Here is a 16,086-nt window from a genome sequence, read left to right as displayed (position 1 = left end):
ATTTTGTTTGGTTTTGACATGCGTTTTGGTTCTTATTGAGTTTTACTTTCAACTATTTACATCAGACGGTTATTATTAAGTAGAGGCTTCGAGATCAAAATTAGTCCTTTGATCTGTTTATGCATCGATACATTCCAGTACCAGGTTCGCTTTATTAATAGAGATAAGACGGGAAAAGTTTTCTTTCTATGTCCAAACATATCCAACAGCTTTCCTAAAATTTCTCTAAAATAAGGAAGCAAAAGCTAAATTCTTCAAAAAAATTATGATCAAAATCCAGCAACTTCTCCATTTTGAAGATTTCGGCATTTAATATAACAATAAAATATAATATATCATCATAAATTATAATAAAAAAACATCATATATTTCATTGTAACAATAAACTACCCAATCAAATATTTTATTGTTGTTTTAAATTCGTTGGAGTACGTGAAAAATTTAATTTTGGGGAAAAAAGGCTTTGCTGCAAATTTGGGGAATGAAGGCTTCTTTTTCTTCTTCATCCCTATTTTGGGGAATGGGATGGGGAAGCTGTTGGACCTAAAAATAGCTCTATATTCCCTAAAATTGAGAAGTTCAAGAAAATGGGGAAACTGTTGGAGATGCTCTTACAGTTTAGAGATTAATAGATTAGTAGGTTTTCGTTTTAGGTTATGTGAATAATCTTTCAATTAAGTGTTTTTGTTTTTCTTATCTGAACAGTACAATGGGAGATAAAATATGAGAATAGAAAGAAAGTGATCTGTTAAGGACTATATACGTATATTACAAGGAAGATCAAATAAACCAGTAGTGCTAATTATATCAATATTCTTTATTTCAATTTAAACAAACATGCAAGTGACCATTGATATGTGTCGTTTTAGATTCCTGTAAAATGACACTTGATGAGTGAGCCAAGTATCTAATAATTATTAAGTAGCTTTATCCTTGTTTCATCACTTTTAACTGAGAAAAATATTGCATGCTTGCTGCAGTTAGCGTTTTCTTGCTGTTAAGTAAGAAGTTCACACAAATGAGCTGCCTGGTTTCGTTAAAAAGTTTTTTTTATTAATTTTTTTGGTTTCTTTGTAATTTTTTGTTTGCCTAATATGTTGATATCTACCGTTGGACTCTTGAAACTCAGCAAATTGATCAACTAGATTCATTATAGATTAGTACTCACAAGTCACAACATAACAAGTTGATCCGAGGATCGAAATACAGAGCGAGATATATATATGATTGAGAGTTTTCTAGATCCTACTCAACCAATACAAATTTATTGATCAGCAAACAATAAGCTATTTCTCCACCGGCCTAATACTCTTGCAGCAGCATCAGGATCATCATCATCTAGTTCTGGGTTTCGTGTCCATGCCTCCGTTTCCTCCCTTGCCTCCTCCATTTCCTCCCTTGCCTCCTCCGTTTCCTCCCTTACCTCCTCCGTTTCCTCCCTTTGCCTCCTCCGTTTCCTCCATTTCCCTTGTTGTTTCCTCCTCTTCTACCTTCATCCGAAAATATTCCTCCCTTGCCTCCTCCCTTTCCTCTGTTGTATCCGACTATCCCACTTCCGCCATCTTCATTCGAACGAACACACATTTTAAAGATCAAAAAGGAAAATAAAAGATGATGGCACTAAATATTGCCATATTCACAAATTGCTATAGTCTCCAGTACCACATGCAAGATCGCACGTGTAGTTATCCATGCAAGGAACTATATATATAACAATGTCATGACCAAGATCGATCATAGTTGACTGAGTACTTATGCTGCATCAAAGACTTCCTTACAGCTAGCAATCTGCTCAGCAAAATGGTTTCCAGCCGAAAGAATGCCAATGAACAACTCGATCCACATTCCCGGCCATAGATAGCTAGGGACTGGAAGAGGAGGAGCTTTCCATTTATAAAGCAAAACTAGGATGTGATGTAGGCAATTGGAGGAAGTATAGACAGACTGCACATCAACATGATCTCCATTTACAAACAGTCCAGTGGCATCCTCAAGATTCAAGAACAATTCTCGAGCGAGAAGTTAGGGAATGAAGCTAGTGACAAGTCTACCATCAACAGATATATGGTAACCTTCCAAACCTGCAGCACTCAAGGTCCTGAGATCAACCATGAAACATCTTGTCCTCTGCAAGAGGGTATGGCCAATCTATCATCAACTTCTTTGTTCTTCTTATCAGCCTATACGCGCGTTCAACGTCCAACATCTTCCTTCGATCCGATTCTTCCTCTTCGTCCAACGTCCAACTTCTTTGTATTCGATTCTTGTTAATCTCCGCCCAGAGCTTCATCCCCACTCTCCAGTCCTCCACGGCCGCCATGTGAAGCACGTAAACTTCGCCCGCCTTGCACCAACAGTTTTTGATTCTTGAATACATGCATAAGAAAACATTACATTCTAAATATACTCTTTATCGGTTCTTGATGACATAACGGAGAACCTGGTCAAAGGTATCCGTAGAAAAATATTCAAGAAAAATCGGATCACCAAATCTTGGATCAAAGACAAGTTCTTGGTACTTCTTAAGGAGTTCTTGGAGCTTTGGGTGTGAGAGGTACTCGAGGGGAACTGAGTATATCTTCTCCTCTTTGCCCACAACCAAATCTATAGAACCTTTTGGAGTTGATCGACGACGCTGCTTCTTCTTGGACCTCTCGACCTGGTCATCTTCGTGTACGAGCCTTTCGTATGACTTGTTGGAGTAGCTTCTTCCAAGCTTGTTGAGAAGAGATGAAGGATTGATCATGAACCTCATGGTTTCTGGCAATCTTAGGCTTGGAAAGATCGGTGATTGAATTTGCAGGAGAAACGACCGGTGATGGATGGAGCTAGCTAGCTAGGGTTTCTTTGGAATAATGTGATGAAAGACAAGGAGAACTAGTGAGAGATATATATAATACTGTATAGCGTCGGTTCCAAGTCCGAAGTGGTTACGGAGATCGAGTACGTACGTGTAGGTTAAGTTTCTAATTTCCAAGTTTCATTGTTAATATCGATCAGTGCCCTTCATTTCCAAGTTTCGTATGAGTTGGACTTCCATACGTAGTTCTACTCCATTGGATTTGTAGGCCTTTATATCTAATTAGATATAAGCCAGAGAACTCTAAATAAATATTTTGGCGAGACAAAACCAATTTGGAAATTTCTCTAATGAAAAAAAGTACCATGTGATCGATCTATTTGGACCTTGATCTTAAAAAAGGTTTGTTAAACGGAAGTGATGATTAGCAGCTTCAAATCAGAGACTTGTTCATTCTCAAAACAAAAAAAAAGAAGTACGTTATCTATTCTTCACTCTAAATTGTTATTAGGGTTTGTATATATCATATCTAAATTGCTAATTAAATAAAACTGACACCATAAACTCAGCAAATTAATTGAGTGGATTATAGGTAGTACGTACGTAGAAGTTTGAACAAAACAATAGTAGATCCAGGGATCGAATTACATAGATATGATTGAGAGTTTCCTAGACTACTCAACCAATAATACAGCAGATTTATTGATCAGTAGAGAAGCTAGCCAGTGCATATATGCTTCCATACTAATACTCTTACAGCAGTAGGATCATCATTTAGTTCTTGGTTCCGGGTCGACCATGCCCTCCACGTCCTCCCTTTCCTCCATGGCCGCCATTCCTCCGTTTCCTCCCTTGCCTCCTCCATTGCCTCCCTTACCTCCTCCGTTTCCTCCCCTAGCCTGCCACCCCCGATTACTCCATTGCTTCCCCCTTCGTACCCTCCGTTTCCTCCATTGCTTCCGCCTCTGTATCCTCTGTTTCCTCCCTTGCCTCCCCCGTTTCCTCCATTGCCACCTCTGTTGTATCCCCCTTTCCAGTTAACCCTAAAAGCCCTTTCTTGTTATATATTCATAAATTACGAGCTTATCTGGATATTAATATTCTGCAAATTGTACGTGCACACTAAAACCAGTTAACCCTATGCAGCTGCCCTTTAACTGTATACTTTCGTTATGAACACTTCGTTATTCCGTGAACCTTGGAGCTGGCCAGCGATATATTCGATCAGTTTAAACTGTTATTAGTTAGGTGGTGCTCTAACATTTTATCTTTTTACCACTCTCGATCTGATATAGAGATAGCACTACAGGAAAAAAGAACCTAGGCGACAGAATTATATTAATTTCATAGTCTAAGTGGGACTTAGACAACGGAAAACAGTTTCGTAGCCTAAGAAGGACTTAGGCGACGGAAATGTATTCCGTGGTCTAAGAATCTCTTAGACGACGGAAATATATACTTAGACGACGAAATTATTTTAAAAAATAAAAAATAAAAATTAATTACTTAGACGACGGAAATATATACTTAAGCGACGGAATTATTTTAAAAAATAAAAAATAAAAATATTACTTATGGGACGAAAATGTATTTTGTGGTCTAAAAATCTCTTAGACGACGGAAAATTTTACTTAGACGACGGAATTATTATTTTTTAAAAATAAAATAAAATAATTAATTACTTACGCGACGAAAGTATAACTTTTCGTCGCCTAACTACCGAAATTTTTAGCGGCAACGTTTCAGCCATAACATTTCAAGAAAACTCAAACCAAAAATTTTAAAAATTTTATTTTCTTTTTAACTTAAGTTTTGAAAATTTTGTTTCCTTTTTTATTTAAGCACACCCTTGAGTCTCTCCTTTTATCTCTCCCTCGTTTCATTAATTGCTCAAGATATGTTCCTCATTGATTTTATTTAAAATATATATTTCTTTGACTTAGCATATATATTAACAAAATATTAAATATGCACATATATTACACTTACACCTATAATTAAAACGATTAACAAGGAAGGAAACATATGAAAATATTCGTATTAATTGCAATATATAATATTATGTCTTAATAATGTAAATATATATAAGGTAATGAAACTTTAGAAATATTCGTATTAATTGCATATAAAATTAATTACATATATATGTAATGTATTAAATAAATCGATCAATAAGGAAAAATAAACCTTAAACATCATATTAATTAGATATATTTGGGTGGTATATTAATAGTGGAAAATGAAAAGAAATTTGAAAAAAAAAAAAAAAAAACCTTAGGCGACGAATATAGTTATTTCCGTCGTCTAAGTGAACCTCCAATGGTATTAAATGACGCGGATCGAGTTTTAAGCCGTCAGATGAACAGATAGATGGCCAGATCTAACGGCCAATCTTACCCGATCCCAAACCCCTAAATCCCTTATTTAACCTATATCTATTATTTGAGATGACATCAGCACTGTTTCCGTGAGCAGTGCTGGGTCTTGGTGTCGGACAATGCTGGGCTTCGGTGATAGACGACTTGGACCTGCATCCCTTTCTTAAACTCTCTGGAGCCTTCTTCTTTATCTCTCTAGATTCTTCTCTCGATCCCTCTCGCCGCTTTGCATATCTTTTCCTTTCTCTCTCTTGATATCGTCAAGATAGGGGTTCCTGTCGACCTGACCCGAATTGCATTGGAGATCTAGAGGCGAGGGCCGCTGCTGAAGAATGGGGAATGAAGCTTTGTCCCTGAAAGAGAGAACCGTGTCGGGTAGTTGGGCATGACGAATGAAGCTTTGTTAATGAGCTTGGAGGAGGATGAGATGAAGAAAAGGGTCGATTGTGAAGAGGATGAGGTCTGATTTGATACATGTGCGATCAGATGAGTAGGTCGATTGGCCAGGAACTGGGGTTGGTTGAGAAGAGGAGGTATGATTTGATGAAAGGATCTGATCGGTGTACTTATCTTATCCAGCTCTAATCATATGAACCAAACACATGAAAACATTAAAGCAAATCTAATCTTATCCTAATGTAATCTTATACTTATCCTAAACCATTTCCTATCCTGGATACCAAACACAGCCAGGTAGATTATCCAAGGATTTCTCATCCCCAAATTGACTGGATTTGTTTCGTTTTTATTATATATAGCTCTTGATTTTGATTTTTCTTTGTATGGGTTTCATATCATTTTTGTTTCTTTTCTGCTCAGGAACCTGAACCCTTTTGGGTTGCTTATGGATTTGCTTATTGATTGGTCGTTGATGCTTATTGGTGCAGGTAAGAGGTGAGAAAAAAGAGAGAAGAAAGTTGATACAGGAAAGGGAGATTATTGACAACCATTCAACTCTGCAGGTATATTATCAGATACATTCTTGCAACTTTTCTTATACTTCTGGAACATTTATGATTTTTGTTTATTGATGAACTTATGACAACCTTGGCCTTTGTTGTATTTTCTATCTAAAACAAAGGTTTAAGTTCTCCAACATGAATCAAGTCGCTCACATTAGGGTAAGAGACAATGTCTTATGTGTTAATCTATTTTGTGAAGTCGATACAGAAGCTTAAATTATTTTTGTTTTCTTTCTAAGTCGAAGATATGAGATTGACAATCCATTCCAGGAAATTCATCTCACACAGTGATGTCAATTAAGGCGAGAATCTATGTGTTTGCTGCTTCTTTTATCCATGATATTCTATGTATCTTTTTTCATACATTGGTTTATCTTTGTTCCTCTTCCACATTAATATCAGTCCTCAAAACTTGCATTTAGAATCTCATGTTCACCACCATATAAATCATATGGTTTATTATCCACTTAATAAGTATGATACTGTTGTATGAATCTCTTTCAGTATTACTATCCTTCTCTTTGCTTTTAGTCAGCACTTATCATGCACCTCTGCAAATCAATCTGCCTATAGAAAAATCAGAATAGTTATGTAGGTGAAACTGCAAAGGTTGTTGTTAGATTAAAGAAACATATAGTTGAGTAGAAACTGTTTGTTTTGCATTTAGGATATGTAAAACATGGTAGCTTCAAAGCTTTCTGAGGGGAGTTGAGTGCAGTCATGTGCTATTAGGAACTCTGCGAAGCCTGAAGACTCAGAGTTGAAATGTATATGTGCCATTAAAAAATCAACAACCCAAACACTCAGTTAGTAATTAGGAACTCTAATCAAATTTCAGATTGCTACAAGTAGGGTGATCGATCAATTGGAATCATGTATTGCAGATATGGGATATGAGATAGTTTTGGTTATTGTATTTGATAGTTTTAAATTCCAGTTATCAAGTGAACAAATTTCTTTGATCACTGTCTTGCAGAGATTAATACAATTTCTTTGACTCAGTTAGTAATTTATTTGACTCAGTAATTTCCTAGGATTGCTTGCTATACTAGAGATGGTGGATGTAAGTATCAGCTCAATTGCTTAGATAGTATGCTGAAAATTTGAATAGCTGAATTCATTGTGCTATTTGAAAGAGATAATGTTGCTTTATAGTGTTCTTATTTAGTCATTTCCTAATATAATACTATGTTTGAAGAATGAAAAATTGTTGGCTTATATCTGAGAACACATGATTAATCTGAATTGCTTTAAGTTTTTAGCGAATTGAGGATTTAAAATCAAGTACTCTATGTTGGCCACATGTTTTTGGTGTTAGGAAACCTCTGAAAGTTAGTGAAATTGTTTTTTTTTTTTTATTTACATTTGAGAATTTTGTACTGATGATATGTATTTATAGGATGAAGACTGCTATCATGGATCATGCAGAGGAGAAATAAAATGCCAGCCCTTGAAGTTAGCTGACACATTTGTTATTTTAGAGAACATCAGGTAACGCTATAGGTATAGGTGTTGGTTGTGAGTCAAATTGGAACTAAAGAAATGAACCATGAATTTTGGAAATATGAATTATTGGTGCTTTGATTAAATAGATAGTTCTTAGATTTTCTCAAATACTAAAGTTGTCACACCTCGAAATTTTGGATAAACAAAAATTCCAAATTCAAGGCATGATAACTAAAAGAAAAACAAATTTTACAACACTTTAGTTTTACAACTTGTGAAACAATAATTTGAAACAGGTAAAACCTCCCTCAATACTCACAAAAATCTAGAAAGTAAACACAAGGAACAAGCCTAACTGCCGCAGCCTCAACTCTGCTAATCTTGACCTGCAAAAACAACCTCTACACCATGGATTGATGCACCGGGTTGTAAACAACAAACCCGGTAAGCTTTAAAAAGCTCGTATGAGTAAATCTCTAACAACATACTCAACCCAACAACACATAAAGTAAACACCAAGAGTTCATGCATTAAAAATAAATTCAGAAAAACACTTACAAACAAGAGAAATCGAAAGGAGAAATTAAGAAAACACAACAATTCACAATCATTCAAAATCATAAATGAAATCCTGCAAAAAATATAGTTCAGGAATTCCATTAAAATCACACAATTAAAATTAGAGAATCTCCTGTGGACAAGCATAGTTCAAGAAATACTCGAAACAAGGAAATTAAATGACATCATATAAAAACATCACACAATCATTTCTCTACTCTTACTTATGGGTTCGTCAACGCATAGTCATCCCCCATAAGTAACTAGACAAACACGTACTCATGGGTTCATCAACACATAGTCATCCCCCATGAAGTACCGACAGACTAGAGCTCTATATTGACCGTAACCAATCACCCGGCCAAGGCTTGGTTCCCGGTCCACCACGAAGGCTTCTAATCTAATGCACACCATCACCACTAAGGCACACACATTCACAACTAATGCAACAATCACCACTAAGGCACCATTCCACAACGAATGCACTCACTCACCACTAAGGCACACATTCTATTACTCTCACGTCATAACACTTATCAGATCACAAAAATAATAATATCATCATAACCGTAACCAATCACCTGATTAAAGGTTTGGAACTCGGTTTGACTAATTAAACAACAATTCTACATCACACTATCACATTATCATAACGTGCCTTTCACACATAAACACGTGGATATAAATATTAAAAATAAGGATAATCTACCTACTCTAATTATGACTCATGATCGGAAGTCCTTTTGAAAGATTATATTATTAACAGAAAACTTGTTTTCACTTACCATGAGCCTTTGACGATCAAGCTCATTTATATTTAAAAACAAAATCATTTTCTTTCAAGGACAACTTCACAATTAGGCATAATTATCATCATCATCAAAATCACCATCATAATCATCATCAAAATCAACATCAAATCATCATCAAAATAAATAGGCCACAAAGTGGAACTTGGTGAGATTTTACTCACCTTAATTTCCGCTGCGTCTTCACACGCACAACACAAGCATATAGCTCAAAACCATACTCCACAAGTCACCTATTAACAAAAACGTTAACCTTAGTAACTATCAACAACAACATTATCTGACTCGAACCGAAACTCATGTCCTAACCCACGAGCTTGTCACTCGAGATAAATCCTCCTCCTTGACCTCTAAAAGGTCACCGAAATGTCCTACACAACCTATAGAACTACTAACCAGATTCTCATGTTCGGATTTACCCAAAACTGAACCGAACGGAACCTAGCACCAAGTGGAAACCCTAGCATGCAATAATGGTAACCAAAACCTACAACCCACATACCAACACGTTCGTAACGAAGAGTTCTACCTAACCAACACCCAAAAACACCACAGACACTATCGGACGCGCCGGTACGCGCCACCACAGGCGGCGGTGAGTGGGCCCCACGCGCCACCCCGAAACTTTAACAACTCAACAAACTTCCAACAGCAACCTTAAAGAGCACAGCAAAAGGAACACTTTTAATACCTGAGGTTTCTCCCCAATCGGTCGGAAACATGCCGGAAACTCGCCGGAAAGATTGGGATCCACCACTGCCACTCTCCGCCGTGAGTCGAGCTTCAACACCACCAGGGATTGAACGAGGACGTCCAACACTTCCTATCCCAACCGGTTTCAGCCTTGCCGCTGCCGCCGGAGGTGAGAAAACCGGTCGGGTTGCAATCCGGGTCGCCGCCCTCACTGTTGGCGCTCGATCAGCGCCGATCCGTCCATATGGTCTTCACTCACCAACACAGGAAGCCTTGCGCCGAGGAGAGGAAGCTTTTCCGTCCGGTGTCGTCGTCTGGGTCAGCCGGAAAAGTCGGGTCGGGTCGACCGGGTCCGGGTCGGGTCGGCTGGGCATTTTGCACTCTCTCGGGGTCGGGGAGAGAGAAGGATAGGGAAGGATTTGGGTTTTCTGAAAAATGTGAGGACTCAAGAGAAAACTTTCCTATTTAACCCAAAATTCCCGTAAAGCCGCAAACTTCCGTTAACTATAACTTTCTCATACGAAGTCCGTTCTACGCGTGCCACGTGTCTACGAACTTGTATCGTCATTCTCTACAACTTTCGTGAAGAAAGTTTCTCAAGAAACCCAACGAATAAAAAGTCAACTCTATGACCCTGAATGAAAAAGAAACCCTTTCGGGTAAATTACGCATCCAAACACTTCTGCTCTTCCTTCGAACCTCAAACACACTAACTTCTAACTCAAAAATTCCCAAATAATATTAGAAACTAATATCAAATTTCCGGGGTATTACAAAAGTGGTGGAACTGATGTTTTGATGCTAAAATGTTACTTCCACCAGTGTAAGATAGCCAATTTTAAGCTTATTAAACAATTCCACTGATTCGCAAGTACATATTCTGCTCTTTAGCTGGTGTCAATATCAAATATGATCGATTACCTCACTGAAAGGTATGCCTGATGTTACAAAATTTCTTACTTTTCAGTTATGATGTTATTTTCTCTATAGTTTTTGATGACATTCTTTCAGCTCAATATATTGGTACTCTTTTATACATTGATGTTTTTCTATTTTTGGTGATAGACTGATGCAGTTGATCCAAATTCCCAAGAGCAGGCACAAGGGAAAGCTTGAGACACAAAACTTGCTTGAATCAAGGTGTGCCAATTGGACTTCTATAAGGCCAGTCTGCATCTATGGACTACTGAACTACAAACCTGTTGAAGAGTGGTTCTTCCATCGCTTGAAAGTTGGCCGCCTAATCCCAGTTGTAAACTCCGGAATACAGATAACACATCTCAGTCATGTTAAGGTAAAAATGATGTAAAAATCTTCGTATATAATTTTGAGCATATATGTGGCATTATTGGACCCTCATTTGGTCGTATGTCTTACAGGATTGAACAACTGCATTTATTAAGGTTATTGGTAATAAAAATGCTAGCAAGGAAGTGATCTCTGTAATGCAATTGCTCGAGTCAGGTGAGTATTAATGTTTAGGCACTACTTTCTGGGTACACACATGATAGCTTGCAAAGCACAAACCAAATAGTTGACAAGTTGAAGAATATGGATAAGAGTTTCATGACATAAACATGTAGTTTTCTTAACTTCATGAAACTAACAATGTATTCTTTATTTAAAATAATAATAATTCCTTTTACTCCATTGTAGCTTATGAGTTCTGATTTTAGTAAATCAAAAGACAACAAGTTGATTTTTTGTTCTTAGTAGAAGGATCTTATGGCATTTTACATATTTTGATATTCATTTCTTACATATTTCAAGATATATAAGAAAATAATACATAGTAGCGTAAAATGAATATAACTGGTTTCCATGACATTTAGTAATAATGGCAATGCCAAACCATATTGACTGGATTAGATTGTTGAGAGGGAATTTGTGAACTTGCTACATGTTTATTAGACACCATTGCATGACTGAATTTTTTATATATTTTGGTTGTAGTAGTTGCTCAACCTTTGCAAAGTTATTCGGCAGACCCACAGTTTAAGTCAGAAGAACCACGTGATATTTGACTGTCAAGGGAAACAAGAGTACTCAATGAAGGCAATGATAATGTGAACTGGAATTTTACTCCGATTGTAAAGTTTGTTTACCTAGAAACTATAATCTTTTATAATTTGTTATTTACACTTAATCTTTTTTTCTTACCTCATCAATCTTATTATGTTAAACTTCGAACTATATTTGTTTGTTTCAAACTTATATCCTAATTTATCATTTTTTATCAGTAGTGAAGTCTTCTTATATATTAAGCCGGGGGGGTGGGGGGTTTTATCCCTCAGCACTTTCATTTATTTCAGACACACGTGTAAACAAAACCTCATCTCACCACCGCTCCACAGTCAGATTCCATCGAGAAGACTGAGACCAAGATCGAAAGAGTGAAGAGAACTGAATAGCGAAAGAACCCCCCAACTGCGGTGTGAGCCAGAACCCTAAGCTTCCACACCAAACCCCTATCCTCGACCCGTTTTTCAAACCCGACAGGAATCATAACCGGAGCTCCAGCTTCTTGACAACTGCCCAACACCCAAATAAAACACAGCCCGGAATTCTCTATCCCACGCGCCAAATCGTGCATGGAGTCTCGACTCAGTGTCACCTCCGTCCCCAGTAATTGCAGCCATTCTTGCTTTTATCGAAATCCAAACTGCGGTTCTTCAAATCTTTGATTCAAGCAGGTTAGTGATCAGAGATATCCGAATTATGGTGTATAATGTGATTGGTTTTTCGATCAAAAGTCCGGAGAGACGGAGGAGATAGCAGAGGAAGAAGGAGAGGAACTGGACTGTCAGTCCGAGTAGTCTGTCTAATAAGGTAAACTAATTCGATTTCTTGGTCTTTGATTGTGGGGCTCTTCAAAACTGAATCTTGAGTTTCCCAAATGGTGATTTTTGATTATTTATTAATTTCTTGATTATTGGTCAAGTAGATTGATTCAGAGATGCAGTTTTGATCGTATCCTGCCTTGAAATCTGGAACCCAGATAAATAAAAATCTACAACTGTTATAGTAACTATTGACACAGCGAGCAAGTGAAATTGGAGAAAAAGCTGTTGGACTTAGAAGTAGTGGTTAAATCAGTGGTCTTTGTAATTAAGTGGTTTTGATCATTGACGTAGTATTGTTCTTTAGATAAAGGCAAAAAGCCATTAGTGTAAAGCCACCTTAGATTTTCAATGTACTGATAAAGTAGCTTCAGGCCAACGTTTTGATAATGTTGCCACATCTTTATATACTTCTATTAGGTGGGAATTATGGGATTAGTAGATGTTGTGTTAAAATTTCTATTAGGTGGGAATTATGGGATTAGTAGATATTGTGTTAATACTTGCATTCTAATTTTTGTCATTTAGAAACTAACACGTGGATTTCCACTAAACAAATTTAACGGGACTATACCTCCATTAGTTTTGATTATTATTAGTTTTTTACTGAAGATAATATCAAAAATATTTCTTTCTTCCTTCTCAAACCACTTGAAAATCCTCTCCATCTTCCATCTCTTTCTCAAACTCTACCCAAGTCTATTCCCAGAAATCCCAGTTCACAAAAATTCACTCATTTGATCACAACCAGCTCACCCACAATTTAATCTTTCACTCAAACAAATCCCTAATCACTCACTTCAATAATAGAAACAAAATTTTCCCCAATGATTTCTTCCTCTTTTAGTCCCAAACTATTGATATAGATCATAACAAATTGTTTCCTTATATACTTAGATACCAATGATTCAAATGTGCATTGAAGAACCCAGAAAACCTGCACATCTGATATCTTTCTTATAACCAGTAAATTGAAAATCCATTACTTGGAATATCAGATGCAAAGGATTACCAAAAGCTATAACATACCCCAACTTAATCCAATCTAAACCGTGTTGAAACCCGCGGTTGTGTTCGCTCAGCCGGACTTGGTGTTTTGATCTGATGAGAGTTCCGAATAGAAGATGGATGTTGAAATCGGCCATGGCGAAGGAAAGCTGGAAAGGAAAAGAAGAAGAAGAAAGAAGAAATGGAACACGTGACTTGATGGTGGCTAGAGATGTGGAACTGCTAATGAAAAATAAATTTAAGATTTATTATTTGTTTTTTGGTAATAGTTAACGGAGGCAAGTAGGGTGTTAGATTAATGATGACGTGACGAATTCTTATTTGCGGCACAGGATTGGCATAGGGAAAATGGGTACAGGTGATTTCCTTCCGCAACAAAGCTCCAAAACCCACTTCCACCTTCTCTTTAATAACGATTTTACCATTTCTGACGATTTGACCCCTCTGATTTTTTAATGACTTCAGAATTGCTCCCCAGTCTAATTTTTTAATCAACTATTGTTTCTATCTTCTATGCTTCTCAGTCCAATAACAAATTGGGAAAATTTTAGAGTCGCACTAATAATTCTTGGACTCATCATCTTTTTGTGTCTGTGAAGTGACCTTCATAACAAGTTTTATTTTATTTCAAAGGTTTTGCTATATATAATATGTAATTCAGTTCAACTTGATTAGGTGTATTGGGTGGCTGTTGCTTTTGATGGGTGTGTTAAAGTTTTGTTCTTTAATCCATTTGATAGACTTAAACACGGTTTGAAATAGACGGAATGTGACCTAATTGCTCTGGGAATAAGATTGTGTTTTTGAGGCCTCGCAAATTTTGTAATGGTATTATGTGGTGACACTTTAGATTTTTGGGCATGTGGGATTTAATTAACCATGTTTGCCTCTGAAACCTTCAGATATCCTTTTGGTGTATTGATGCAAGTCAGCTAGATATTGTTGATGTTTTTTGTAAAAGAAACTTTCATCTCGATCAGTATGCCCTGAAGTGAAACCAGTAGCCATATGACTTTAAATTCATAATTCCAGTTTTTTCTTTTCTCAGCTTATTAATTTGGATTGGCATGTATGGGAATTGTGGTTAGAATTGTTAGAAATGCTAATATGATTGCTCATATTTACAATTATAGTTAAAACTGAAAGAATTGTAATTCAGGGCTATGTAAGAATTCTGTAATCTGAAATTTGGTAGCTTGAAATCAAGCTTTGCTCTAAAAGATAAATGAGTCCCTTTCATGTTAAAGCTTGGTACTTCTTTTTATTTTTTTATCATTATTGTCTATTTTCAAGAGACCTGGCTTCTTTGGTTTGATTGGGTATTGGAAACTACATATCTGTTTCCCTACAATCTGATTTGTAAAGTTGCATTCCATAGCGGCTGCATTGACTGTTTAAAGGTTACAACTATCAGATTTGTAAAGGTTGCATTCCCTAGCAGTTTGTGATTGAAATTATTTGCATGTTTATATGTACAATGAATGTACACAACTTAGCAAAAAAGATGGTTTTGGTTATCGATTTGTGTTTCAAATTATCTGCATGTCAATGTAAATGTATAATTAATATGATTAGTAAGTCTAAGGTTAAGACACATAATCAATTAAGGGTTATAGAGTATAAACAGTGGCATAACAACCGAACATCTAGCAGGCACGAAAAAAGTCCTTCTGCACGCGCGAAGCAACCATGTTCTAGAACATAGAAACAACTATGTTCTAGCTGCTCTAGCTGTATGATGTATGATAGAATGTAACATCAAATATCGACAAAAACCTTCAACCATATCCATATTTGGTTTCTTGGTATGGTCTCATTTTAACTTTGGGATATAACCACGCACGCGCGAAGCGCGGGTTTTAAAGCTAGTCTGTATATATTAAGCGAAGCGAGGGGGAATACTGTTCACGTGAACAGTACCCGCACCCACCCGTCCACAAATTTTTTTTTAATTTAAATTATATATATAAAAGTGGAAGACTATATTTGCCTACCTGTTTACCTATTTAAGCATGCCACGTCTCAATCCCAAAAACCCACGTCCTAAACCCAGAAAGAACAGAAAGTGTTAGTTCATCTACTAACTTCACTCACACACCGTTGTTCCAAAACATTCCACTGACTGATTTGAGGTTTTAGGATTCTTATGTTGGGTTCATCAATTTCGTCTCTCATCGCTCTCCTCAGTGGCTCAGTCTAGAACGAAGCTCTCTCCCTCCCTTGCTCTCTTTCTACTCCCACAAACCGATAAAAAGAAGCTTCGTGAAGAGACTTCATGATTTTGATTCGATCTGTTTGAAATCACAAGTTCTACGACTGAAGGTGAATGGCTCTCTTACTGTTTTGGCACATACCCAGATAATTTTTTTGTATTAGGGTTCCTAAAATGTCAGTCTTCGACTCTTTTGAGCCTTGATGTTTTCAAATGGGTTTTGGTGATGTTTCATTTTACTTTGGTACTTATTGTATCTGTGCTTCATTTTGATATTGGAATTTGCTATTGCTGCTATTGTGTTGGTCTCGCTTTCTTCAGTAAATTTTATGTTTTTTTGCTGCAAGGCTTTGAAATTGTCAGTGGTATATATCATGGGT

General features: G+C 36.7%; 1 non-coding gene across 2 annotated transcripts; it reads left to right on the top strand.

Annotated features, from left to right (window-relative positions):
- Positions 1 to 11,969: 11,969 nt before the first annotated feature.
- Positions 11,970 to 14,445, top strand: LOC101308073. Of its 2 annotated transcripts, none has more exons than XR_184453.1 (2): positions 11,970 to 12,475; positions 14,397 to 14,445. It is a non-coding gene; the product is annotated as an uncharacterized LOC101308073 (transcript). The 2 variants fall into 2 exon arrangements; XR_184454.1 differs by lacking the exon at positions 14,397 to 14,445 and adding an exon at positions 12,591 to 12,696.
- The last annotated feature ends 1,641 nt before the right edge of the window (positions 14,446 to 16,086 follow it).

The sequence above is a fragment of the Fragaria vesca genome, linkage group LG4 (genome assembly GCF_000184155.1).
Source record: "Fragaria vesca subsp. vesca linkage group LG4, FraVesHawaii_1.0, whole genome shotgun sequence".
In the NCBI taxonomy this organism is placed as follows: domain Eukaryota; kingdom Viridiplantae; phylum Streptophyta; class Magnoliopsida; order Rosales; family Rosaceae; genus Fragaria; species Fragaria vesca.
The sequence above is the reverse complement of the archived record's forward strand: the minus strand, read 5'-3'. Positions and strand labels throughout refer to the sequence as shown.